Source organism: Cheilinus undulatus, linkage group 21 (genome assembly GCF_018320785.1).
Source record: "Cheilinus undulatus linkage group 21, ASM1832078v1, whole genome shotgun sequence".
NCBI lineage: Eukaryota > Metazoa > Chordata > Actinopteri > Labriformes > Labridae > Cheilinus > Cheilinus undulatus.
Window position 1 is genome coordinate 26255247 of NC_054885.1, and position 26285 is coordinate 26281531.

The 26285-nt window shown below is 38.5% G+C and overlaps 1 protein-coding gene across 1 annotated transcript in view; it reads right to left on the reverse strand.

The window, feature by feature from the left end:
- Window positions 1-26285, reverse strand: part of pde4a (phosphodiesterase 4A, cAMP-specific) — a 78128-nt gene that overhangs the window by 30227 nt on the left and 21616 nt on the right. The window lies entirely within an intron of this gene.

Consider the following 26285-nt stretch of genomic DNA (forward strand, 5'->3'; position numbering starts at 1 on the left):
AGGGTAAAAGGGGTTGACTCATACCCCTGTGTAAATGTTTACACGTTCCACTAAAGAGCGTGTAAGGTTTGCGCCCAAAACATTTTTGTATTTTGACATCAACAGCCTTGCTCTAAACATCACTTTCTTTGGCCTTTAGATGTGAGCAAACCCACTGCTACCTTAAAATCCTACATGAGCAACAATTAGACCATGAAATAGCTTTCAAACAAGGAGCATTAGGTCAGCCATAACTAATTCAGTGATGACATCGGAGATAGCAATGTTAGACAGCCTCAAGCAGGATTTTTTTTTTACACTTATGCAGTCACATGTTTTTTTTTTTTTTTAACAGGCTGCATCTCAAAATGCAGAAATATTTGACTGCAGTGTTTGTAAAACTGTGTTTGAGTTCTGAGGTTTGCTTTCAGCATAGTTTACTGAGTCATTTGTTACTTTCATAAGACAGGATATTGATTAATAGCATTCTAACCACCTCATTAACCCCTGAATTACTGAAACTGCATGTGCAAATAACTCTGTTGTAAATGTGGGAACTTCTCTGTGAAGAAAGAATGAGAGAAGTGGTTTGGAAGTTATAAAAGTAATACATCACTATTTCCCAGAAATAATGTTGCATTCATGTGGTGCTGTCTAATTAAAAGATAACATTTATAACTTTGAAATCCTGTCATTTAAGGATGCTTTGGTTCTTATTCATTCCCTTTTAGTAATCTCAGTAGGATTATAGAATGTCCAAAGATGTCTGTAGATGGTACAAAATGAAGTAGCTCATGTTAATATGAGCATTACTCTGCTACTGGCTTCTCTTTATTGGCTTCCTGTGCAGGTTAGAGCCGACCTAATACTGCTTCTAACCTTTGAAACAGGTTAAAGAGAACATGGTTAGTGGTTGTGGCTTTTTCATTCTGTGCTCACTGTTATGAAACAGTCTACCTCCAGACAGGCAGACATGTTTAGTTGAGGTGTTTAAAGCAAAGCTACACTTGTTTGTAACTGCATATGAGTCACGAGTTGTTTATGTCCCCGATGTCCTGTTACAGAGTTCTAGGGCTTTTTAATTGTTTCTACATTTTTAGATGTTTTGTCATTTGTTTCTTTATTATCTTTTAACCTATAAATGGCACTTTGACTAAAAATGCTGTAAAATTAAAGGGTCGTTGTTGTCATTTTAATTATTATTGTTCTAACTATAAGTCGTAGTGGTAGTAGCAGTAGTAGCTGTTCATCAATGAGACATTAATTTATACATTTGTATTGAGTTTTTTTTTTAACAGCTGGAGAACTAAAACATAGGTGACTTTGTACAATGAAAACATTGTTATGGTTATAAAAAATTCCCATGCATACAATTAAAATTAAATTATAGCAAATCATACTTTACAACAGGGGTCATCAACTACATTTGTACAGGGGCAAGATTTTGTCTTGGCAGACACTACAGGCTAGACTTTCAAATTAATGTATGTAAACATATTATTTTAATGGCTTATGTATTTTCTTTCAAAATGCAAGTAATTTTTAGGTAGTAACTGTGGTATCAGTCCCTATCACCTGTACTGAAGCCAGCCACCAGGGGGCGGTTGAAACATTTTTTAAGTTCTGTGGCAGGAAAATTGCACTCTCCAGCCGTAAGTGGAAGGTTGACACAGAAAATTGCAGATTAAATCAGGATTGCGTTGATAAATATGTTTATCATACATCATTATGCCAATAATGAGTGACGAGTAAAAAATGTATCAAATATATTGCTATTCCTGATGAAAACTGTTGCAATCTTGATCATTTTGGGGCTGATTTAATAGCTGTAGGAATTAAGAAGACATAATATACCCTAAAAAAACACGAAATGTATTTTCGTCCTCACATTTCTGCATGTTATGGTGTTTTAGGGGCCAGATGAGGAGCTTCAGGGGCCTGAAGGGGCCTCCTGTTGATGATCACTGCTTTACAGCATCACTAATACTTGAGGAGGCATGTAATTCACTCAAGCAAATTGAATTTTTCTCAGTTTTTCTGAGCTATTGACATCATTATCTCAAAATTGCAAGAAAAAATAAGTTTTTTTTTGCTGGTGTTCTGAGTTAGACTTTTTTTTTTGTTTGTTTTTTACCTTGTGGCATCACTTGCTTGGGATGGTGATGTCACAATCTCATTAAACAGAAAAATGTAAACATGAAAAACAGGAAAAAAATTGGAAAACCGCAAAAAAGGTAACTTATTAAAACAGAGAAATTTGAAAATATGTTATTACAATATGCTTTCATAGATCCTTGACTTAATCTAACTATTAATTTCTGCTCGTCTGCATGGAAATTCACTCCAAACCCTTGTTGTTGATGGTGGCTTTGCTAACCTTTTGTCAAGTGTTTGGAGTACAGATTGGACTATTGAAATAGTCTGCATATGTGAATGAGAGAGAAGGAAATAGGGGCGTGAGAGAGAGAGATGTACATAACATCCCTGTGAAAAGCTGCCTTTTTATGTTTATCCACTCCCATCCTGAGACACGAAGAGGAGAGGTATATTCTGACTTTGTGTCAGAGTTTGAATACACACTCTGCACATACTAAATGAGAGCACAAATGAGACGGCTTGTGAACAGAGTTTGTTTTTCTCTCTGCAAGAGCAGCTCTTGAAAAAAAGCAAGCAAAAACCTGCTGCATGAATTCAATGTTCCACCTCTCAGCAAGCAGCTTAAAGCCTGAGCAGGGGGAAGAACACAGCAAAGATAAGATGTCTTGTCAAGCTGTTTCCAACTCGCTTCCCGTCTTCCACATTCAGGAGTTTACCTTTTCTTCTGAGGTTCTCCTTTCCCTCTCCTCTTCCCTGTTAGAGAGTATCTATTGTTTGTTTATGACACACGGAGGACTGATGGTGCAGCTCTTCTTGCTAACTGACTAGTGAAAAGAACTCACATACAGCGCCTTTCAAAGACAGATTTGGAAAAATGTCAAGAATTCTAATTCACATGACAGTCACTGCTGAAACACTGGAGAGCTGATGAAGAGACAATTATTCTATCTCCTATTAAATACAGTCCCAGCTCAATAAGAGCTGCTGAAACCTCTCAAAGTGACTCATGCACACACGTGGATGCATACATGCACACACACACACACACAAGCAGAAACACACCCCCATGTTGCACTTAAGTGCACATACGGATGAGCATTAACGCCGAAGCTCTTTTGTTTTCACTCAAACACTATAAAAAGACAAACTAGATGCATGCACACAGACACACAGTGCATGGAGTGATTATAAGCCAGGCTGTGGGCAGCTCTCTTGGTTTCATTATGTGAAAGCAGAGTCCCCTGGAGTGTATCACTGCGGACAATGACATGATGATCAGAGGTTTCAGAGGGACGGGGATTTGTGCCAGCTGAGTGACTCGTTCTTACAGAAGATAACAAACCGTCTCTGTCAGGATGGAGTGGAGCACATTAAAGCCGCTGTCTCTCATGTAGCCTCGCTACCTGAACTGCCGCACTCTGTTAACTCACCAGGGCTCGATGACGCACGCCACTGACAAACCTGTGTTCATGGATATGTTAACAACTAACGCATCTTCAGTTGAATGAGGGTCTGCTCTTGAACTCATAGCTTTATTGATCACTCGTGATTGTCTAGCTACAAAAACAGAGCACCAGTCAAAACTCTGAGTTTGTGCATCAGCAAGCTGAGAGTGAAATGAGTCAGCTTCTATACAGCATAATAACATACCAAGTTTATATTCTTTAATTTAACTTTAAAAACCACTAATAAAGGAGCTTAAGGTTGGCATATTTAGCTAAAACAAGATCATTCTCTTTTAGCTACTATAAACTGAGCATTTTGAAATGGTGCAAACTAATCCAGCATACTGGAACTGAGTTTGCCATCTGATGCTTAGGTATCCCCACATTTGTTAATGATAATACAAAAGAGCTATCATGATACAGGCATTTTAAACTTTGATTTATTATTTTAATTCAAACATCAAAACCTTTTTTCATTAATGGGACAAGACAATAGAGGTTGTAGACAGCCAAATTTGGTGCATTTTAACGATCAAACCTGCAGGCAAACTCTAATAGGTACAAATACAACATTTAGTGCACTTAATGTATTCAAGTGATTTAGACTGTGTGCTGGAGATTTCCTGATGTTTTCAGTACTCATTGTTTTCCTCTCTTATCATCCAAAACAGATGTGGTTTGATTTAAAGCTTCATTAGCTGCTTCAGTGAAATTACATAGATTGTACTGTTTTACAATGTGATATTGAAAGTATTAGAGCAGGGGTGTAAAACTCAAGGCCCAGGGGCCAAATTCGGCCCCTGGTACAGTTATACCCTGCCCACAAAATCATGCCATATTTTTATAATAACTGGCCCAGTGGTATGAGGTCTGCAGATTTCCTACAGTATAAAGATTTAAATCTTACCTTAATGACTTAAAATACCCTTTACACATTATAAAAACTTGAAAAATTAACTATTTTGTTAAAAAGTCAGGATTGTGGGAAGAGAAATTAATTTGTGTTTTCCCTTCATATTCTTAATTTTGCATCTTACAATTATAACTTATGATTATGATTTTGTATTTTTATTTAATATTTTGATCTTGTTTAAAATTTAAAGTCATTTTTTTTTTACAATGTCAACTCCAAACTTTGACTTTTAATACCTTTTTTTGACCTTTTTAACTTATAATTAAGATTTAAACTCACATTTTGACTTTTTAAATTCATGATTTTAAATTTTATGTCATATTTTGACCTGTAAAACCAGTGATTTTGAATTTTATCTCATATTTTGAAAACTTTAAAACTCATGACTTCAAGTTATATCTCATATGGTTGCCTTTTAAAAACATTATTTTGGCTTCTAACTTTATGTTTTGACCTTGTGAACTGATAAGTTTAACATTTAATCTCCGATTTTGAGCCTTTAAAATCAACATTTTGGCTTTTTTTTTTTAAAGATTTATTTTTGGGCCTTTATTAGATGGAGGAAGACAGTGGACAGAGTTGGAGGGAGGGTCAAGAGTGGGGGAGAAGCATGTGGCGAAGGGCCTCAGGCTGGGTTCGAACCCGGGCCGCCCGTGCACATGGGGGGCGCCTTTAACCACTAGGCCACCTGCTCCCCCATTGTGGCTTTTTTATTCTCAGAATTATTTATCACCAATGATTGTGGCTTTTCCCCATATTTCATAACTGCTGAAAATGAGGTTGACAGTTTATGGTTAAATGTTGACCCTGTTAGGCCCTCAGGTTAGACCAAAATTCAGAATCCGGTCCCTGCTGTGACTTGAACCCCTTTATTAGAGTATTGAATATTTTGACAACCTTACAGCACCAACAAGCAATCACCTTTTAACTTCCTGATTACCAGATGTGTTTGTCATATGGAAAAACTGTTTTGCTTTTTAAAGTCTGGAACAAATCAAAGTACATGCATACATCCTTTATTCACTTCTACTTTACTGATAGTAAAAGAATACGTATAAAAACAACAATGCACTACACAGGATGGCATTAAATGTCATCTGTACTTTAACAAATCACATCTTTTTCATGCAAATACAAATTATTTTGTTATTCAAATAAAGGCCTGTAAACTATTAAAGGCTAATAAAACCATAAAGTCCTGCCTTTTGTGTCTTCTACCCTCTTAGACTTATGGTTAACCTTATTTGGAGTGTTTAAGTATTGTCTGCTGTAACATGCCAGAGGTGCCTTTTCTTCCAATAACCCCAAAAACTGCCCTGGGGAACTGAAAATAATGCCATGAATTATAAACATACTCTTGTCCTCTCTGGTAAATCTGAGTTTCAATGCTGAGCTGGAATTCAGTGCAAGCACATGAGCATATATCTATCATCATATATTCTAAAGCTGGTTCAATTAAACAAATTATTTTCACACCTCTCTGACACACATCCTCTCATGGAAATAAAAGATACTGGTAAATAAAGGATATATCTTTTGAAATGTGATCTAACTTTGCAGGGTGAGTAGTTTGACAGCAAAGGCAAGTTTGAAACAGAAAGTGTGGAAACCAAACACTGAACTCTGTTTTTTAATTTAAGATGTTGAACCACTGAGAGAAAAGGCTTATTTGATGATTATTCAGACAAGCCATAAGAAATTTCAGGCCAAGATTTCCTTTTCCATGTGCTTGTTCATGCTAGTGGACAACACGCCTCTGGCTGTAAAATGGAAGCCAGAATATTTTATAAGCCAGAAATCTAGTCCCCTTTTTTCTATGTATTTAAAATGTATTTGTTGAGATTAGCGCAAAACTGACCAAATAGATGTTCCACAAACCTGAATCAGGATGACTTTGTTATCCACTTTTCAAAAAAAAAAAAAAAAAAGAAAAACTCTTATATTTTTTAGATTTATGTTTGTGGAAAGGAATAATTTACATATTTCCTCACAGCTTCAGGATTCCCAACTGGACACAAAAGCATCTGTCCGATCCTGTTTACTTTGAGATTGAAGAGAAGTTCCCTTAAAGAGAAAATTTTGCTCCTGTGAGTATTTTATGAGAATAAATCCTTTTGCTTCTGTATGGTGCCTCTTGACTTATTACTGTTGGCATGGCAGAGATGCTATGAAACAGATTATTGCAATGAGTGAACATCAGTGTAGTTATTGTCTGAACCCCTCCCATCCAGGGCCTCCAGTTAATCTTTCTGTGATGAAATCTACATTTTTTGCATCCTTTTGCCCCATAAGCACTGGTTCTTGTAAACCAATTTGATATGAGAAGCTCTGTTGCACTTGAACCTCTTGAGGCAGCACTACAGTGTTTAGTAGGGTAACATCTCCACTGCTAAGGAGTTGTGCTGAGATGTATTTTCTTAGGCAACTATATCCTGAGGATAGATGTGACCTTAAAAGAAGCTACTCTGACCTTTCCTATAACCAGAGCATTGTGGTCACATCATCTTAATGCAATGTTTCAGATACTAACACTTGCCTCAGCCATAGATACTAGAATCAGATGTTTCCACATATGCATTCCAGAGTTTTTCTTTTTTACTTCTGGGCAGGTTTGTGTCTTAAATCATCCTGAGATGATTGTTCACACATCCACCTCACAGCAGGAGAGTACCCCTGTCAGATGATGATAATTTTTGCCTTTATATCGTTGCTTTAGTACCTTTGACAAATTCACCGTATAAGCAGATAAGAGCATGCTGTAGAACAGAAAACATGATGACGCAGTTTCATTACGTACACTGAGCTCACACCAATGGCACATCAGTAGTAGGATATTGATGTCATCACCCCCTCCTACTTGGTCACAGGGAATTTTCTTTATATTTCCTGGTGAGTTTTTCAAACGAACAGGTAGAAGATAACCTGACATGCCAGATCAAACTGTTTCATGTTTCCATGGCATGGATATATTTCTCATTCATCTGGGAAAGCTCCCATACAAAGCATTTGGGAAGAGTAAGACTTGAAAAAATTCTCCGAAGGTTATTGGACAAATGATCTGTCCGTCACATTCATGACAGGCCAATCAGAGCAACAAGACAAAATGAGGTAGTACACTTGTGCAGCTCCACAAATACAGTCAGCTGGACAGATAAACACTGCCGTATCAATTAACAGTGAAGCGTGATGTGCGTGAGCAAAGAGCAAAACATCTAGTGTGGCTCTTTGCTCTTGTTTTAAATATAGAATAACGGTCAAAGTCTGATTAAACTGTCGCTTTTCTACAGCTACATCCGAGCTAATCCCTACTGGCTTTACCGGCTTTACATTCCCTGACACGATCCCAAACTCAAACCAAAGCAAATCAGCAGAATAGCCAAAACATCTTTCTGATACAGGTTTCCATTGTTGCTCTTTGTTCTTGTTTAAATGGAGAAATGTGTCCCAGTTCTGCCCAACACTAAAGCTGCATCCAAGCTAATGGCTCCACAAGCTTTCATTCTGAAAGCTATCTTATAGTTAACTTTCTCAACACATGAAAACTGAACACTTTCAAAACTAGCTTCCTTTTTCTGTTATGTATCTCAGTCTAACTCTTTCTCATCATTGGCAAGAGAAAGAGCTCCAGGACTCTGTTCAGATTTTAAATCTGAGCTGAAATGTTGTCAGACAACCTCTGTGTCAAAATAAGATTTTTATGCTGATCCAGAACCAAAGCATCTTTGGCATGTTGTTGGGCAGTGACTGATTTTGTCAGAATTATGGAGGATTGATCTTCATGGAGCCTTTGTCCATTTATTTTCTGTGTCATCAGATTGGTTGGTAGGATTGCTTGAAAGGCAAGCCTTGTCTCATGATAGTATTGACATAACCAGATTTAATGACTGCAAATGTATTGAAACATATTCGATATACTAGTTTTAAAGTGTTGAAGAATGACCATGAGTCCATTCACTCTTGATTAAAAGCTGTTTTTTTCATGGTCGTCTTTTTGTTCTTGTTGAGAGCTAACCATGCCTCCTTTTCCCTGACTCACATCTTTTCTCCCACTGTGTTTCTGGTGCCTCCTCCACGTGTTTCAATATTACCACACACCCATCATTGCTGGTCTGAGTGAAGGATTTTGATAGCTTAAGTAGCTTCATGTGTGAGGATTTCAGACAAATGCATCTCTCTGAGAACTTCCTGGTCCCTGAAATTGCAACTGGAAAAGGCCTCAATCACAGATATCTTTAGATGATCTTTTATATTATTTGTTCTCCAGAATGTTCCTTAGAGAAAATCAACATAAGGTTCATGATGATTTCTTAAACTGCTGAATTGTTTTTACCTGTGTTCTTAAATTGGTGAATGCCATGTGCTTTTAAGATGGAAGCCCCTGCATATTATTCCTATTTAGCATATAATTAAACCCAAACAGACTGATTTAATGATGAAATTTAGTAGCGTCAGTATAAGTGTATACTAAATATACAGTACAAGAAGATACATCTGATTTTTTACTTGTTTTGAGAGATCTGTCATCAGAGACGAAATCTGGAGGAAAAAATACCTGTCAAACAAATGTTAAACATTTGAATTTGTGTAAAGATTTGATTGGTTTAAATAATGTCTTATGAAAATATTCTCACTAAAGTTATTTATAGTCATAATTTAATATTTTGTCTTTCAGATCAAGCATTATATGTTTGAAATAAAGGTTAACCATGTTTAACTGATGTATTTGTTCACGTTAATAAAATAAATATAACATGTTTAAAAAAAATCTCTACAGTGCTGATAGAAACTGATTTATAAATCAATCATGGTCAATATGATTTGGTTTTTCAGAAAAAAAGTGCAAATAAACCTCTTTAATGTCAAAATGAAAACAGATTTCTGCAAAAGAATGTTAAACAAATAAAAAATATGTAAGGTTATGTAAGGTATGAAGGGAAATTCACAGTTTACACTCCATTATTATACATGCTACACAAACATAGGCTGAATTACATGCAAATACACATGCACAAACAGGATCCCCATGGACATGCACTAATGTAGATATGTCAGAGTGATGGCCTTGCTGCAAACTGAGCTACTACTGCCCGTTACACCATGAAGACATAAGAACAATCCAAACAACTCAGAAAAGGTCATTGAAAAGTTTAAGTGAGGGGATGGATACAAAAAATACCAAGGAAAGTCCACTGGAGATCAGTTAAATACATCATCAATACCTGAAAGAAATATGGCACATGTGTAAATCTGCCTAGATCAAGCCATCGACACAAACTGAGTGACCATGAACTGAGATTCTGCTGTAGCTCAAATTCTTCACCAGTCAAAGCTTTATGAGAGAGTGGCAAAGAGAAAGCTACTGTTAAAGAAAGCGTATGAAATTTCAACTAGAGTTTACCATAAGGTATGTGGAAGTAGGAAAAAGTTTTTTGGTCTGATGAGGCCAAAAGGCTGCTTTTTGGCAACTAGAAATGATGCTATGTCACACACTGCACACCACCACAGACACACTATCCCTACCGTGAAGCATGGTGGTGGCGGTATCATGCTGTGGGGATGCTTCTCTGTAGCCAGCCTTGGGAGGCTTGTAAAGGTAGAAGGTAAAATTAATTTGGGAATATAAAGGAAAATCCTTGGGAGATGATCTTATCCAGCAAGACAATGACCTGAAGCATACAGCAAAAGCTACACAGAAATGGTTTGAGAGGAGGGTGAATGTTCTAGAGTGGCCTAGTCAAAGCCCAGTCCTCAATCCAGGAGAAAATTTGTGGCTTGACTTGAAAACGGCTGTCCACACTTGATCCCCATGTAACCTCACTGAGTTTGATCAGTTTAGCAAAGATGAATGGAGTAAAATTGGGCTTGAAAACAAGGTCCCAATCCCAAATAGGCTTCCTCTTTAGCATCGACCTTTTACTTAACACCAAATTGTTCTGTCTAATACCACGAAAGGCTTTTCGGCTTCATTTGCAGGCTGAAAAGTTCCATCTACTTCGTGCTTGTGGCACCACCATCAACATAAAAAGCCCTCCTAATGAAGAGAAGATAAGTGTAAACAGGTACTGTTGGGTGAAACCTCAGCATACATCTGTTAACATTTGAATTAAGATGTCATCCTGAGTCCCATGATGAAATCAGACTCAATCACCATGATAGACTCTGAAAGAGAAAGAGTAACTGATAAAAACGACGTGGCACGTGTTCATGATGCTTGGCGAGTCTTTTTGAGGTGATGAACCACCCACAGTACTCCACCTTAGATCAAGATGAAGTGATGAGGTTCACTATCTTCTTCCAAGATTACTTGCTACAGTGCCAGAGCCCTGAAGCAGTTGCAGCATATCAAAAGACCAAATTCCCTCAGTGGTTGGATAACATCTCTTATTGTGCTGACATGTTTCCAGCACCTTGCCTCCTCACAGGTAGGAATGTGTTCACTTCACTGGTAAGTGAGTGTGATAGGACTGTCAGTTTTAAATGTCACACTCTAGTACCTGAGAGTCTTAATTATGCAATCATGCATCCTTTGCAATCACAGCAGACATACTTCAGTATTTTGTTGCTTTCTTCTAACAAAGACTGTATTTGGATGTGAAGCAAGGAATAAACACACTCTATAATGCCTGAATTGCTGGCAGGAGAAACTTGTAGAGGCAAAATTACAGAGTCGCTGTCAGATTAACCCTGACTTGCTTGCCCTTCTAAATACTTCCTGTGGAAATCAGGATGGTGCATTTTCACTGTCCTCATAGAACATTCATGCCAGTTTTAGAAACGTCTTTACAACTCAGGTTTAATTCTCTATAACTCAGAGGAAATAGAGAATTTATTCTTCCTTCCTTAGAGATTGAGTTTTCCTGTCATTACTAAGAGTGAGCATGGCAAGAAAGGAGACAGCTGGTCTGATCTCCAGTCAAAAGTGGGAAGTTCCTGTCTATGTTAGTACTGAACTGTTGTCATAGTGTGACAGAGATTCAGTCCAGTCTGTGTTTTTTAGTTTTTATTTTATTATTTTTTTTTTTTTTTGGCATAAATCTAATCCTGCAAGTTTTTTATTAGGATATTCTGCTTTAAATTAGGGGTGTGAAACCTAACATATCACATAATTTATTTCAATCTGAATTTTTTTTCTTACTTTATGTTTTGACCCAGAATTGTACACATGAAATCTGAAATGAATTGTTGTTCTTCCAGTGCCTGTGCTTAAAATCTGCCTGACTTGCCTGTTCACACTTGTAGTTCACAGCAGGAGACTGCCACTGTCAAGACAGGAGAGTGGGATCTGGGAGGCAGGAAGTGACAAAAAATAATGGTGTGGAAATGGAAGACAAAGCAAAAAAAATCTGATACTACCATGAAAGCTTTTGCCTACCAGCCTACATTTAATTGTATGTATTCACAGCAGCATACATGTGATCAGGAAAGAGTATGAATCTGCTTCATTATGTTCATGAAGGTGGTTACAACTGATGTGGAAGTCATTCCCAAGCTTGTTTGCCCTTAGGAATTTTTCTGAATCCTACCTGTTCTGATCTCATATCAGCTCCCTCAGAGTTCAAGTGTGGAAGACTTATCAAGGAAGGAAAAGTCTGTGTATAGTCAGGGTGAAAAAAATGTGTCCCTTTGCCTTCATACATGCAGCTCACCCAGAAAATGAGGGGTTTTTTTAAGGATTTCATGCGTGTGTGTGAAAGCACCATAGGTGAGATTCAACTCATTTGACTGGACTGGACTGGATCCTGCTCAGAGCTAGACCGTCTATGACAACTCAAGCAAGATAAGTCCCATCTGTCAGTGGAGGTGATGCTGCCCTTGGATTATTAGTGGGCTCTTTATTTACTGATTGGAGCCCATCAGTTTGGCTCTAACACACCCCATGTGTCCTTCTTCCCATCATTACATCTAAATGAAGAGATCCCTCTAACGTTTTTCAAGCTAAGATTATTTTTCTTTCTTTCTTTCTCATCCATCAGTAACATTGTTTACTGCTTCTTTTCAGGTAACACTGCTGCAATATTCAAGTACTGACTGGAGTTCTCTACTCGCATGTCGATTCAAAGATGTAGATGATCCTCTTTGTCAAGCAAATCCCACAATCACTTTCCTGTCAAATCTTCTTTAATGCCAGCTTTTCTTTGATAAGTAATTTAAACGGTGTCCTTTGTCGCTGCCCCACAGGCATCAATAAGACATCTTGTCTCTGTGGATGGAGAGGTGATCTCTTAATTTCCACCTAGATGTCAGTAAGATTGTCCTTTCCTCTCTTCAGTGTGTCTGTAAGAGCTGCAATTTGCCTGTCATCAGCCTTAGCTGCCTTAATGTGCCCGAGTTTCCATTTTGTGAAGCTGCTCTTTTAGAAATGAAAGCATCCTCTGATTCTCTAAGGCCACCAAAGTGGTGAAGTTTCTCTCCTTTTCTTTACCTGACAAGCATCTATTTCCTCATCTTTGTCACAACTGTCTCAAGGTAAGTTTCTGATGGCACCATTTATGACGGTGTCATAACCTTAAGCCTGGCACCCACGGAAAGATTTGTAAAATATTAATCGGTTTGGAAAATGTGACAGACCTCACATATGACAAATAATGACAGATTAACCGTTTTGTTCTTATAGTGTGTGCTATGAAACATGAGGCCAGCACACACTTACGGATTCATTTACCACTTGTCTCCACTTAAACCTCTCATATGGTCAAACATGAGAATGAAAATAATCATTTGTATTACCTGGTCCATCCCTTGCAGTAGCAATTTGGGTCCAACTTTCATGCTCAACTGTCTTCTATGTTTCCCCCACACAACATGATTTCTGATCCTAAATATTAACATGCTTAATATTTAACATTTTAAATTAGACCGGTACAGATTTTCTTCTGAGCAGATCGTGGAGGGTTGGATCATCCTTAACACACCACAGCAAAACGTGGCAAGCTAATCTAAACAGCCATGAGATAATGAGGCCTTTGCACACTTGTCACTGGTCAGATGGGGGAATTGGGCCAAAAACCAGCTTGATTATCTTGCAGTGTGGACCCTGCTTTAGAGATTAAGTGACAGCTTTAAGATCAAAATATTGCTGAGAAAGCACAACTAATACAATATTCATGTTGAGCTGCATGTGTGTATGCAAACAGACAATCCCAGCATCTACCCAGTGAGGCAATGGAGCATTATGCTCCACCCACCCCTGTCGCCCACTATCTTTTTTGAATTGAGGTTCCATTTCAATAGAAACTGAACTCTATATGGCTATGGTACTATACAGTAAACCAGTGTTTCAGTTTTGTGGATGAATTTCACATTAGAGAGAGAGAAGCTGTTTCAAAGTGACGACGCCTTCCAGCATCACACTGCAATGGGTTCCCAAAATGCTTTGCAAGTAGCTCAAGCCAGCGCTTTAGAATCCCCTTTACTCTCTGAATATATGACATCTAAATGAATCGTTAGTTGGTCTTATAAATTTCATTTCTCTTATAACAAGAAAAGACAAGACAACTTCAAAAAAAAGGGAGACAGTAGGCAATGGAGGTGAGCAGGCATAATGTTCTGACGGCTTGCCAGATGGACCATTAGACACCCCTCTAGCAGACTGCTACTATTGAGATGCCTCTGTCAGGACAAAGTGACGTAATTTGCTGGTACAATGTATTTCCTGTTACACGGCTACACTAGCTAGTAAATGATACTTTTGAAGCCATCATAGCTACATTAGCTTTATAGGTAATGTAGCTGCATTATTTTTATATGTTAGCTTTAGCTACCTAAGCAAATGTTGCTGTGTTAGCTTTAGCAAACGAAGCTTTAGCAAATGTAGTTTTTTAGCTTTAGCTATGTAAGATGCATGAGTGTTTTCATATAGGATGTTTATGAGACTGTTTAGTCACTATATAAAATGTTTTGTAGTTAGGTTTTGCAGATATGGTTTTTACTTTCGGTGAAATTTTGGTGTCCTAACCTTCACCCCAACCCATACATTAAAGGGATATTTCAGTATTTTTTAAGATAGGTTGTACAAGGTACTTGTCAATAGTAGTGCTATTAGCATCCAGAGATTTCAGTGAGCGTTTCCCTTTCATACAGGATGCGCTTGGAGACGATAGGCTATGCAGCATCATATTGGCTCCATTGTACGATACATCGAAAACTTTTGAAACATTTTATTTTTCACCTAGAAAGCCTGTGTTTGGCATTATTTTGCAATGCAAGCTTTGCAACACTTAAATGTGTGATTTAAACTCAAGTAAAGATGATTTGCTATTTTCTGTGGATAATGAGAGGATACTTTTGTGAGCTGGAGTACACAGAGGAACAACTTAAATGGATGGAGACTCAGTGTGAAGAAAGAGAGGAGAGAAACTTTAGTGAAGACTGGTTAGCAGGAGAAATCCCAAGTTATCTGGTGGTGTATGTGTGGAAACTGAGCCGATGTGCATGAGAACTAATGTGGTCATGAGGGGGACTTCACAACCTTTCTTCAGGACATGACTGATTGAGAAAGATGCCTGCAGCCTACATCACTCCCCATCCAGAGTTCCTTGCATTACTGATGTGTTTTACCAGTGTTTTACCAACCTTATTCAGCTTTCTGAAGAAAGAAAAACTGACCTCAACCAGCATTGTGTTTTGACCGATTTTTACCTTTGACTAGCTAAATTACACAGCAACTATACTCTTCTGTAGCCCTGTATAGTCTAGCTTCTCACTACTACACTACTTTTTTTGGAAAATAAGACACAATTATGGATTGGATTTTGGATAATACGCATGGATGTCTCAAGAGGAGGACAATATGGACTGGCTCTCCTTCAGATAGAACTTAAGGTATGCATGTAATAACGTAAATAAAATAAAATAAAATGCTCACATTCTCTGTGGGCTTATGGCACTGCTATCTCAAGGTATTAACTTAAAAAATACCCAAATATCCCTTTAACAGTAACCAGGACTTTAATCCATTTTATTTTGAAAGGTTTTGCATGTATTTCAGTCCTGACAGTGATGATGTCTGAAAGAAGTGGTCTGTAAAGCAGGCATTTTCTTTACAGCCATGCATGTTTGAAATAAAAGCTCTACCGCCTTTTTCTCTTTAAATTATAATCACTAGTCTTTACTGAGTAAGTATCTATAATGACATTGCCTTAACAGAATACTTGTGAAATAAATAAAAAACAACAGCAGGCCATCTTGGCATGCTGGACCATACCTTAGGATATACAACAATTCATTTTGCATGACAGGTGTGGTCACTGACCTGGAGCTCATTATGTGCAGTGACATCATGCTGAAGTGTATTTCAGCAGAGTACTCATATACAAAGTTATTACTGTTGTGATAGTGTAGTTATTAAATAAACACTATGCATCTTCTCACACAAAGTCCTTGTGTGAAGAAGAAGCTGGGAAAATTGGGTTTTTCTGCTGCAGCTCTTTATTTTCTCACACATTTCTTTAACAAAAAGAGGAGCTAGATATTATGTCATTAGTACAGCTGGCTTCAAAGAGCTGTGGAGCCCCAAGTCAATACAGCGATTAGTTTAATTAAACCTATAAGTCTGTATGACACTGTAGAGGAGATTTACATACATCCCTGCTTTGACCCTCTCTTACCATCGATTATTCACTAACAATCATCACCACGAAGCCCCGAGCTGGGAAAAGCTGCTGCAATATCAGCGTTTTCCCAGTCTGCATGGTGTCAGTTCTCTCCTTCCATCACACTGTGTGCTGCTGTTAATCAGACCTCTCTGAGGGGATGAACCAACCCTCATTCATTTAATCTACTTCAAAAATAACAAGAGAAAAAGCTTCAGTCTATTCATCCCCCCACCCCTTTTTGTTCATTCTCCTCAGTTCAGTAAGTTAATGATTAACCTGCCTGAGTCCATCACCCTCTCTCTCCCCATGACACACACACACAGTCCGTACTCTCAGGCTCAGTGGAGAATGACACTTATTTCCTGCCCCCGCTTCCTCCTCTGCCAAGCAAGCACAGATGCTTATTTCCACGTGCAATTTAAACACCCCCCCCCCCCCCCCCCCCACTACATCCCCCACCCACCCATGAGCTGCGCCTCACCCAGGCATTTAGCACCTGGCTGATTGCTACCACTGTGGGGGTGGCAGTGAGGGGAGTTGAAGGGAAGAAAAGTGGGGACTTAAATTGGAGGGGGGTGTTACTTTTATAGGTTGACCATATAATCACAGCTGTTCTTGTTCTCTGTGTTTGAGTCATCAGCAAGCATCAATCACAGTTTTACATGAGGCAGTCTCAGGATGGGGCATGCCCAAAGGGCATCATGCCTGAAACTGACACATCTCAAATGACATGTCCAGAGTGAGTTTGCCATCTCCACTTGCTTCGCCTTGCCCTTTGCTCTTCTCATGCAATGACAAGATCTAGGGAAAGAGAGGCACGCTCGGGCCTGCTTCCATTTTAATGTGGACATTTACAGTAGGATGCACAAGGAGCTGGAGCCCTGAAGAGAAAGGGCTGGCGCCACGCCACGTGGGCAACAAGAGAGCATCTGGCCACTGGAGCTTCACAGAGCTGGACTGAGAATAATGCAGTGACATACATGGTGGAGGATGAAATTCAAAGCAGGACTCTGGAGCAGGAGGAGATATTTGGAAAAGGATGTGAAAAGGCTGCCAATGTGACAGTGACCGCTTGGACGGTAGTAACACTGTAAAATCTGTTCTTTAATGAAAACAATTCATCTTTAACAACCATCCAATGTAATAAGATTAAATGTGTCACTCTTTAAACAATTTAAGCACTTTTGGCTATGATTTGAGGCTTTATGAACTCTAAACCTATCAAATATCGTGAGCTCTGAAGCATTGTTATCTTACTGACATACTTTGCAGCATGCACTGTGTCGTGTTGCTAAAATTATGCAGAAATCCTCCCTCTATGCCTTGTAAATACTCTCAGATGGTGGAGGCTTGTTATGAGTCTTTTCCTGCATGCATCACAAATGAAAACAATGTTAACCCTGATGAAAATTTAAATTAACTCCAAACACAACTCCCTAACTCTCAATTTATAAGTCACAACAGCTGCAGTGAAGTCTATGTCGGTATTAATACTGGCCTGAATGTGGCTCATTACTGTGCATGCAGTAAATCCAACATTACTGAGCAGACTGATGCAACTGGAAAGCAAACACTAGGAGTACCACTACCGCACAGCTTCTTATGCCAGCTAAGTTTACCTTTCATTCAAGACTTTTGCATAAAATCTACTGATAGAATACACATGTCCATATTGTAATATACTAAAGTGGTATGTTATTTTTTATGTTACATTTTATGGACCTTGACCTCCCCTGGGTCCAGTCCCAGGCTTTTGCCCCCCAACTGTCTGCTCTCACACCCCTCCATCTCTGCTACGCTGTGGTCAGATCACAGAGCCGAGGATTACAGCAGATTATCCTGCCCACAGGATCACCAACCCCTCTCTGGGCGGCCAAGCACAGAAGGCTTCTGAGAGTTCATATCGTATGCCTTTCAGGAAGAACCCAGAGGTATTTGTGTAAACCCCACACCTGGCAAATGCCACAGGAAGGAGATTTAGTTTATGGGCTACACTAGTGAGAAAAATCACCCTCTATTCGATGCAACAGGTCATCCACGTAGTGAAAGCAGCCCTCTTAATCTGTTAATGCACCGATGAAAATAATTTCCACCTGAAGTGATTGTTCACAGTCAACACGTGGCGCTAATAGCCCTTTCTTTTCTCCCATCCGAGTTCAGGATCAGCCAGTGTGTGGATTGTCTTACACTGTGTATTCTTCGAAAACCACCAGAGGCACCTGTCACTCTACATCACTGTCAGTCCATCTTTGTACTCCTGAAAACTCACAACAGCCTCTCCTCAGGTGTAGACTGACTCATTCTGTCAGTACCGTGTTTGCTTCACAGGACCTCAACTCTGTTGGTTGCAGCTTTGTAGCATAGCCTGCTGTTAAACACACAATGAATGTGTTTAGCATAAAAATGCAAAAGCACAGTGAAATGTGAAAGTATTATTGTGCTAGTTCTAATATTATGTATTTAATACCTCGACACCTTGCTTGAATAACCTGGGGCTTGCCTCTACAGTCAGAATGGTGAAAAATATTGTCTGTTTCATTAGCCATACTAAAACTATACATTTAGTTTACATTCAAACATAGACAAACTGGCTACCAGAATACATAATGAAGCTATTTCATTACATGCATGGTTATCAGTCTACAGTCGAGTCTCTGGTCTTGTGCTGGTACCAAAATAAATGTGAATCAGCTACCTCTAACTTAAAATGGCAACAGACGGCACGCCGGTGGTCAAGTGGTAAAGGTGCACGCCATATATGCAGACAACCCGGGTTCGAATCCGGCCCGTGGCAATATTTCCTGCATGTCTCTTTGCTGTTTCTGAATCTATCCACTGTCCTATTGAATAAAGGCCAAAAATAAATCTATAAAAAAAATGGCAACAGACAAGGAAGTGGCTACACACCTGCAACCAACAAATCACCATGAAATCAGATCTAAACGGGCGAATTAATAAACAATAAACATCATCTTCTTGACTGAAAGAGTAAATATAATGACAGACTACCGGCATTTCTAAACCAATCTACAACTCATAGTATTGGATAAGAGGCCCAAAGTCCCCAGAAATGTAAAATAACAATCTAAAGCAGCAAAACGGAAACACTACAATAGATCAAAAATGGAGAAATGAATGATGCCAGTTTATCATCCTATCCATGAAAAAATCTCCACAAATAATCCCCCAAAACAGGACCTCCTAAGAAGATCAACAATACATGCATATAAATAGGCACAAAAGACAGGTCACTGGATTACAGAGGTGAGCCCGACAATCAATGTGCTCACTTCATATGTATCCAAAAATGTCTGAAGCGTATGACACTACATACACTATATGGAAAAAAGTATTCGGCCATACATGCGACTTATTGAATTCAGGTGTCTTACCAGACCTTTTGCCACAGGTGTAAAAAAAATCAAGCACCTAGTCATGCAGTCTCCAACTGCAAACATTTATGATACAAAATGGGCCACTCTGAAGAGATCAGTGACTTCAGGTGTGGTACCGTGATGGATGTCACCTTTGCAATAAGACACTTGGTGAAATTTCATCCCTGCTGCATCTTCCATAGTCAGCTGTTAGTGACGTTATTAGAAAGCAAAAGTGTTTAGGAACAACAGCAACTCAGCCACAAAGTGGAAAACCACTTTAAGTCAACAAAGTCAACAATAACTCCCTGTAGCACCCTATAATGTAATAATTTTCTGATAATGTAATAACACTTGATAATGTAATAAAAATTTGCACTTAACTCAATGAAAATGTAATAAAACCCAATAATGTAATAACTTCATCAATAATGTAATTAAATATCCTGACTGATATTGTAATAACATTTTTACTGATAATGTAATACCTTTTTTTCTCAAACCTGATAATGTAATACTTGACAGATAATGTAATAAATATATTCATTACAAAACAACTTTCAGTAACACTTTATTTGAAGAGGGTATACATAAGCATAGTCAGCTCTTTAGTTCAGCTTCTATGTGGTCAACGCTGTGACAACTGTTTATTACGATACTACATACTGGTAAACAACATTATGATGAGTAGCTTCCAAATTGAAACAGAACTGCTCATGAACATTAAGAGGGTATTAAGTGAGCTAAAATACGTAGACTAGTAGTATGAATGTCTTTGGAAGCATCAGACTAGTTAACAGTGGTTTATTTAATTTACTGTAAACCAAATATAAATTCTAGAGGTTGGACATCTCACCAAAAACAATTAATAACATAACCAGTTAGTCCAACAGTTTCAAAAGTAACATATGCAAGGTAGCAGATAGCTTTGCAGAAATGAAGTCATGTCAATAAAACAGGATTTAAATGGACATAAGACCTTAAGACAATTACTTTCACCACTAAAAAATGGTATGCTTTCATAGAAACAAATACAACTTCAGAAACCCTGTATAAACCCCAAAAAAGGAGTTTGAAAAAGGACCATGTCAGTTGTTATCAAGTTCTGTCATTTTAATTCTGACATTTTTATTTAACCTTTATTTATACAGGTAAACCTCATAATATACTATATAGTATGACAGTATGTCAGCTGACCACTATGTCACTTGACATAGAGTAAGATGCCGATTTGACATTGAAAGTGATATAATAAGCATTTATGAGTGGATATATAGGCCTATGTTTATGTCAGGTGTCATGTGATGTATGTGTAGGTGTTATGAATGCTTATGCACACCCTCTTCAAAGAAGTCCAGAACTCTGACTGAAAATATTTATTACATTATCTGTCAAGTATTACATTATCAGGTTTGAAAAATAAAGGTATTACATTATCAGTAAAAATGTTATTACAATATCAGTCAGGATATTTTATTACATTATCTGTGAAGTTACTATATTATTGGGTTTTATTACATTTTTGATTGAGTTAAGGGCAAATTTTATTACATTATCAGGCGTTATTACATTATCAGGAATTATTACATTCTAGGGTGCTACTCTCCCTAGCTGCATTATGTGTTAAATTTGTCAACACTGCTGATTCAATACCTTAAGGAATCCGAACTTCCACTGGCATTAATCTCAGCACAGAAACTAAGCTTCATGAAATGGGTTTCCACGGCCGAGCAACTGCATGCAAGCCTCATCACCAAGTACAGTGCCAAGCATTGGATGGTGTATGCTTCTGTCTTTGGCTGAGTCTGGGTTTGGGAAATGCCAGGACAACATTACCTGCTTGACTACATTGTGTCAACTGTGAAGTTTGGTGAAGGAGGGATAATGGTATGGGCTGTTTTTCAGAATTTGGTCTAGTCCCTTATCTCCATGAAGGGTTGTCTTAATAGTTCAGCATACCAAGACATTTTGGACAACGCTATGCTTCCAACTTTGTGGCGGCAGTTTGGGGAAGGCCCTTTTCTATTCCAACATGACTGTACCCCAGTACACAAAACAAGGACTATAAAGACATGGTTCAATGAGTTAGGTGTGGGAGAACTTGACTGGCATGCACAGAACTCCGACCTTGGAATTTCCCCTCGCGGGACTAATAAAGGAATATCTTATCTTATCTCAACCCCATCAAGCACCTTTAGGATGAACTGGAAAGGAGTTTGGCCAGGCATTCTTGTCCAACATCAGTGCCTGACTTCATAAATGCTTTACAGAATAAATGGACACAAACTCCCACGGAGACACTCCAAAACTTTGTGGAAAGCCTTCCAAGAAGAGTGGAGGCTGTCATAGCTGCACTAAAGGGGGCCAACTCCATATTTAAATACATGTATTTGAATACAACGTCATTACAGTCCCTGTTGGTGTAATGGTCAGGTGGTCAAATACTTTTGTCCATTTAGTGTATATCTGATAATGATTTATGTTGATTATAATCATCAACAACAAGGAAAATCATTCAAGATCAGTTTAAGATTGTGAATTCTTTTATATCTCACAAGCAGTTTCAGCTATTTTCAGCTCATGATCGCCCAGTCCTTCACATGGAAAAAGGTTGTTTTTAGAGGTTTTAGTCATTGAAATTAACACTGCATAAAAGCCCCCTATAAGAAGTACATAAAGTCAAAGTACAGACTAATAATAGCTGATATTTGGAAGAGTATTTCTTGCTGTCTTTCTTGGTAAGGCTCATCCAGACCTGTTCGGCAGTTTCCAGGCCTTTTTGCCTTCGGTCTTCTCTGGGAACCCAGGAGCACACTCGGCTGGGCTGACCTTAGAAGTCTGACCTGGACTGTCAGAATCTTTCACTAATTGGACACACAATTGATTGCCTTGTCTGTATGTTTAGGGTTGTCCATTACTGAAGTGGCCTTAAGTCGGGGTCCTACTTTATCCAAAAAGCAAACCTTAAAGCTGAAAACGGCCACACTAACCTTTCAGTCTCCGTCTTGGAGGAAAGCCAGAGAAATGAAAAACCTTTTCCACCATCACTGTATTTCTGCACAGTGTTTACTGTTTTCTTCTGCACTTTTGCAGCATCAGAAACAGAGGGCAACAGGATCAGCACATCTCGTGTTATCTTCTTTCCTCTCTCTGTTTTTGTCTTTCATCCATCAGCCCCTTTGCCTGTCAGAGTGTCTTTCACTCTCTTTTTTCTGACTCTGTCTACATGCAAAAAAATCAGTGAAACTAAGATTGACAAGAGCAGAAAATCTTTCTCCTGCCTCCCCTTCTCTCATCACCCTTCAGCCTCCTTGGAGCTCCCTCAACATTTTATATGTAAATCCCCCCTGTGACCCTTGGGGCTGTTTAGTGTGAAAGGTAAGTACTGAAGAATTGTGACTCTCCACATCCATCCCTCTTTGTAATCACCGTTCTGCTTCCTAAAACATCAGAGGGAGAATCATTTGCACTGTTTGTCTAATGAGCATTGTTCCTCTCAGAAGACACCTTGTAGGTTTGCGTTGCGGGAGCTCCACTATGTTTCTCCTCCCCTCTGCTGCAGTGAAGACTGACACTGGGCTAAACAGATAGATCAGCTGACAGACAGATGCATCCTGAGAGATGACAGATGGGGAGACATGTTCAATTGGTGCTTTGTTTAGTTTCCTGCCACTCGCATCCTGATATATTAGGAGCTGGAAGAGGGAGACCTCTGCACTGGTGAAAAACTGCTCTGCAGCCACAGGAGCAATATGGTGATATCGATTTTCTTTTGTTTAATGGACTTTTGTAAGAAAGGAGATGCAAGAGGAGCAGGGAGTAATAGTATAAAGAAATGGGGGTCAAAGATGAAAGCAGTATCTTCGTGAATTCCACTTAATGAAGTGAATTTTAATAGCACTGACCAGCATTCCTAGACGGAGGAAGAACACTTTTACAAACCCAATTAGTGCACACTGTTGAGCGGAGATAATGACAAAAGAAGAAGCGAAACAAAGCAGGATGAAGAGCCATGGAAAGAAGCGATAGTACTGTCTATACTGTACCTCCAAATACATTAACCTCCCTCCCCAGCAAGCCCATACTGGGAGTGGTATTTTTAGCGCCCACCCTATCTCTGAGATGGAGCGCCTAACTCCCCCTCTGCAGGCTGGGGCTGCTGGGCCTCTTTTATTTTAATCCAGACTAGAGTGAGATGAAGAGAGAGAGAGAAGTGTGAGTCATCCAGAGCTACCTTTGTGTCACTGTGGCTCTGTTCCTCCTCACTATCTCACTATCTTTCTCTCCATCTTTCCCTGTAGTTATTCACTCAATCTACCCCTTTAGACAAATGTAAGAGTCTATCTATCTATCTATCTATCTATCTATCTATCTATCTATCTATCTATCTATTATTGTGGGTTTCATGGACTGAAAAGCTCCACATCCTCTGTGTAATTTCACTTTCTGTCATATTTAATCCAATCAAGGAGTGAAATGCCGACTAATAAGCAGTCTTGGCATCTGATTTGTCATACATATTGCCCGGCACAAAGCCGGTTGGCTGTGTATTACCCTAGAATGATGGATAATTACGGCTATAATGTGGTGCAAAAACAAACGCTGGGCAGGGTGCAGCAGAGTGAGAAAGTGTACAAGGTTGATTTGAACACACAGTGTAATGGTCCATTTAGCTCGATGCTCTGAATCGTCCTGTTTTATGCATTCATAGAGCGCCTGAATAAAAGTGAGCGCACAGGAGAATTGCTTCCCTCTTCTTCATTTTAGTGGACTGTCCATCATATTCACAGCCATGGCAGCAGCATTCAAGACACCGATGATTTAAAAAAGTTCTGCATCTTGAATGCTCTAGTGCATCTGTTCAGGTTGAAAATACATTTTTTATGTCAAAGCTGAAGTTGAAGAGGCAGTGAAAACAATCAATTTTCAAACTGAAACCTCATAACAAGGAGCTAGACTGCAAAAACTCAAACCTAAGCGAGTGACTTTGCCTAATTTGTGTTCAAAACATGAAATTAAGCTCATTTTAAGATACATTCCCCTGACAGGTTTGGAAAAAAATATCTTATTTCATATATAAAAACAAGGTAAGTGAAACATATCTGCCAGTGGGGCAAGCAATTGAATTACATGTCTTATAAGATATACTTATTTAAAGACACCCAAGTGAAAGTAGCAATTACATCGCTATAAAATTAAAATATGCTCATATAAATCTTAGTGTAGACATCTGAGATGAATGTGGCTTCAAGTATAATTAGTATTTTGTTTGTTTAAATCATGATAGCATAAAACCAAAAGCCACAAATGAATGAAAGACATAATAAAAACACCAGACAGGAAAACACACATCAAAACAACACAAAAGAATATCACTCAACACCAAAGTCACCCTTAAGGGGGGATAAAGTGGAAAAATTTATAGGGCCTGGCCAAGTGGGTGTGTGGGTGTGTCTGGGAAAACCATATTTTAAATTAAACCTGAATATTAACCACTATTACCAAAGCAACAAAAAAGGAATTTTATTTATTTATATTCTAGTAGCATTTTCAAAATGTACCCCCTTTTCTTAAAACAGAATTCTTTGTCTTTGGTGATATTAACAATGTGGATGGGCACATTGAACTAAACTATCAGGAATGAAATGTCAGACTTCATAGCAAAGCTATGATGCCCACGGATGTCAGGATACCAGAGAATGAAGTAGAAGGAAATTAAATAAATTCAGAGGTGAAATAATTAAATAATTGCAAAATAAAGGCTAAAACTGAAAAAGATTTAAAGAAACTAGCAGTGAAAGTGGTTGAAGAGTGGTAAAAATGATTTAAATGTGGCAAAAATGGGATAAAGATGCAAAATGGGTAATGCAGAAGAAGTAGGGGCAAAAAAATGGGTTTAAAAATGGTGAAAAGCAGCTGAAATTTGGCAAAAATGGGTTCGAAGTGTCAACTTTGCTTTAAAGTGGCAAAAATAGGTGCAATGTATATGGCTAAAAGGTGGCACGAATAAATGTTTAATAACATCAGAACCCATTAATAGCTTGACACATTTTTCAGCACTGAAATGCAGTTACCTTTAGCCAGGACAGTAGCACCAGTGTGACTGATCAAACACATTGGTATCATCATTAAATCCAAACTCGGGAGGGCCCTTCAATGGGCTTTTGGGGGCCCACCCAATTCTGTGGCCAGGCCTGGTAGACATCACCGACTGAAAATAAAAAATTGTCCGTGTAGGTTCATTTTCAGAAACATTTAATATCCCAATACACACTCTATCATTTTTCTTTCAGGCATATTGCTAAATAGGAGCCCTAACACTTCCCTCATTTTGGAGCTGAAAAGTGCATCAACCTATTATTGAGTTCTGATATTAAAGTATTTATTTGTGCTACTTTTTAACCCATTTCACCACTTTTCCCACCAATTTCTGCAGCTTCATTGCCAAATTTGACAATTTTTGCCACTTTTTTGCTTCATGTGGCCCATTTTTGCCACTTCTTTCTGCCATTTGTTGCCTAGTTTCACACTTCATTATGCCATTTTAACTAATTTCTTCCACTTTTGTCCCTTATTTGCCAATTTTAAACAATTTTTGCGACTTTTCGATCAATTTTGCCACTTTTGTCCATTTTTTGTTCTTTTTACAATTATTCAATTCTTTTCCATTAAAGTTGTCTCATTCTTCCTTTAACTTCTGGCATCCTGATGTTTGTGCACATCATAGCTTACCTCTAAGTCTGACATTACTTTCCTTATCATTTAGATCAGTGTGCCCAAACACATTATTAGCATTACCATTTAAAAAAATTTGATTTTTCAAGGACAGAAGTTCACAGTTTTAAAGAGGCTGTATAATACTGCAGAATGGTTCTTTTGTTGC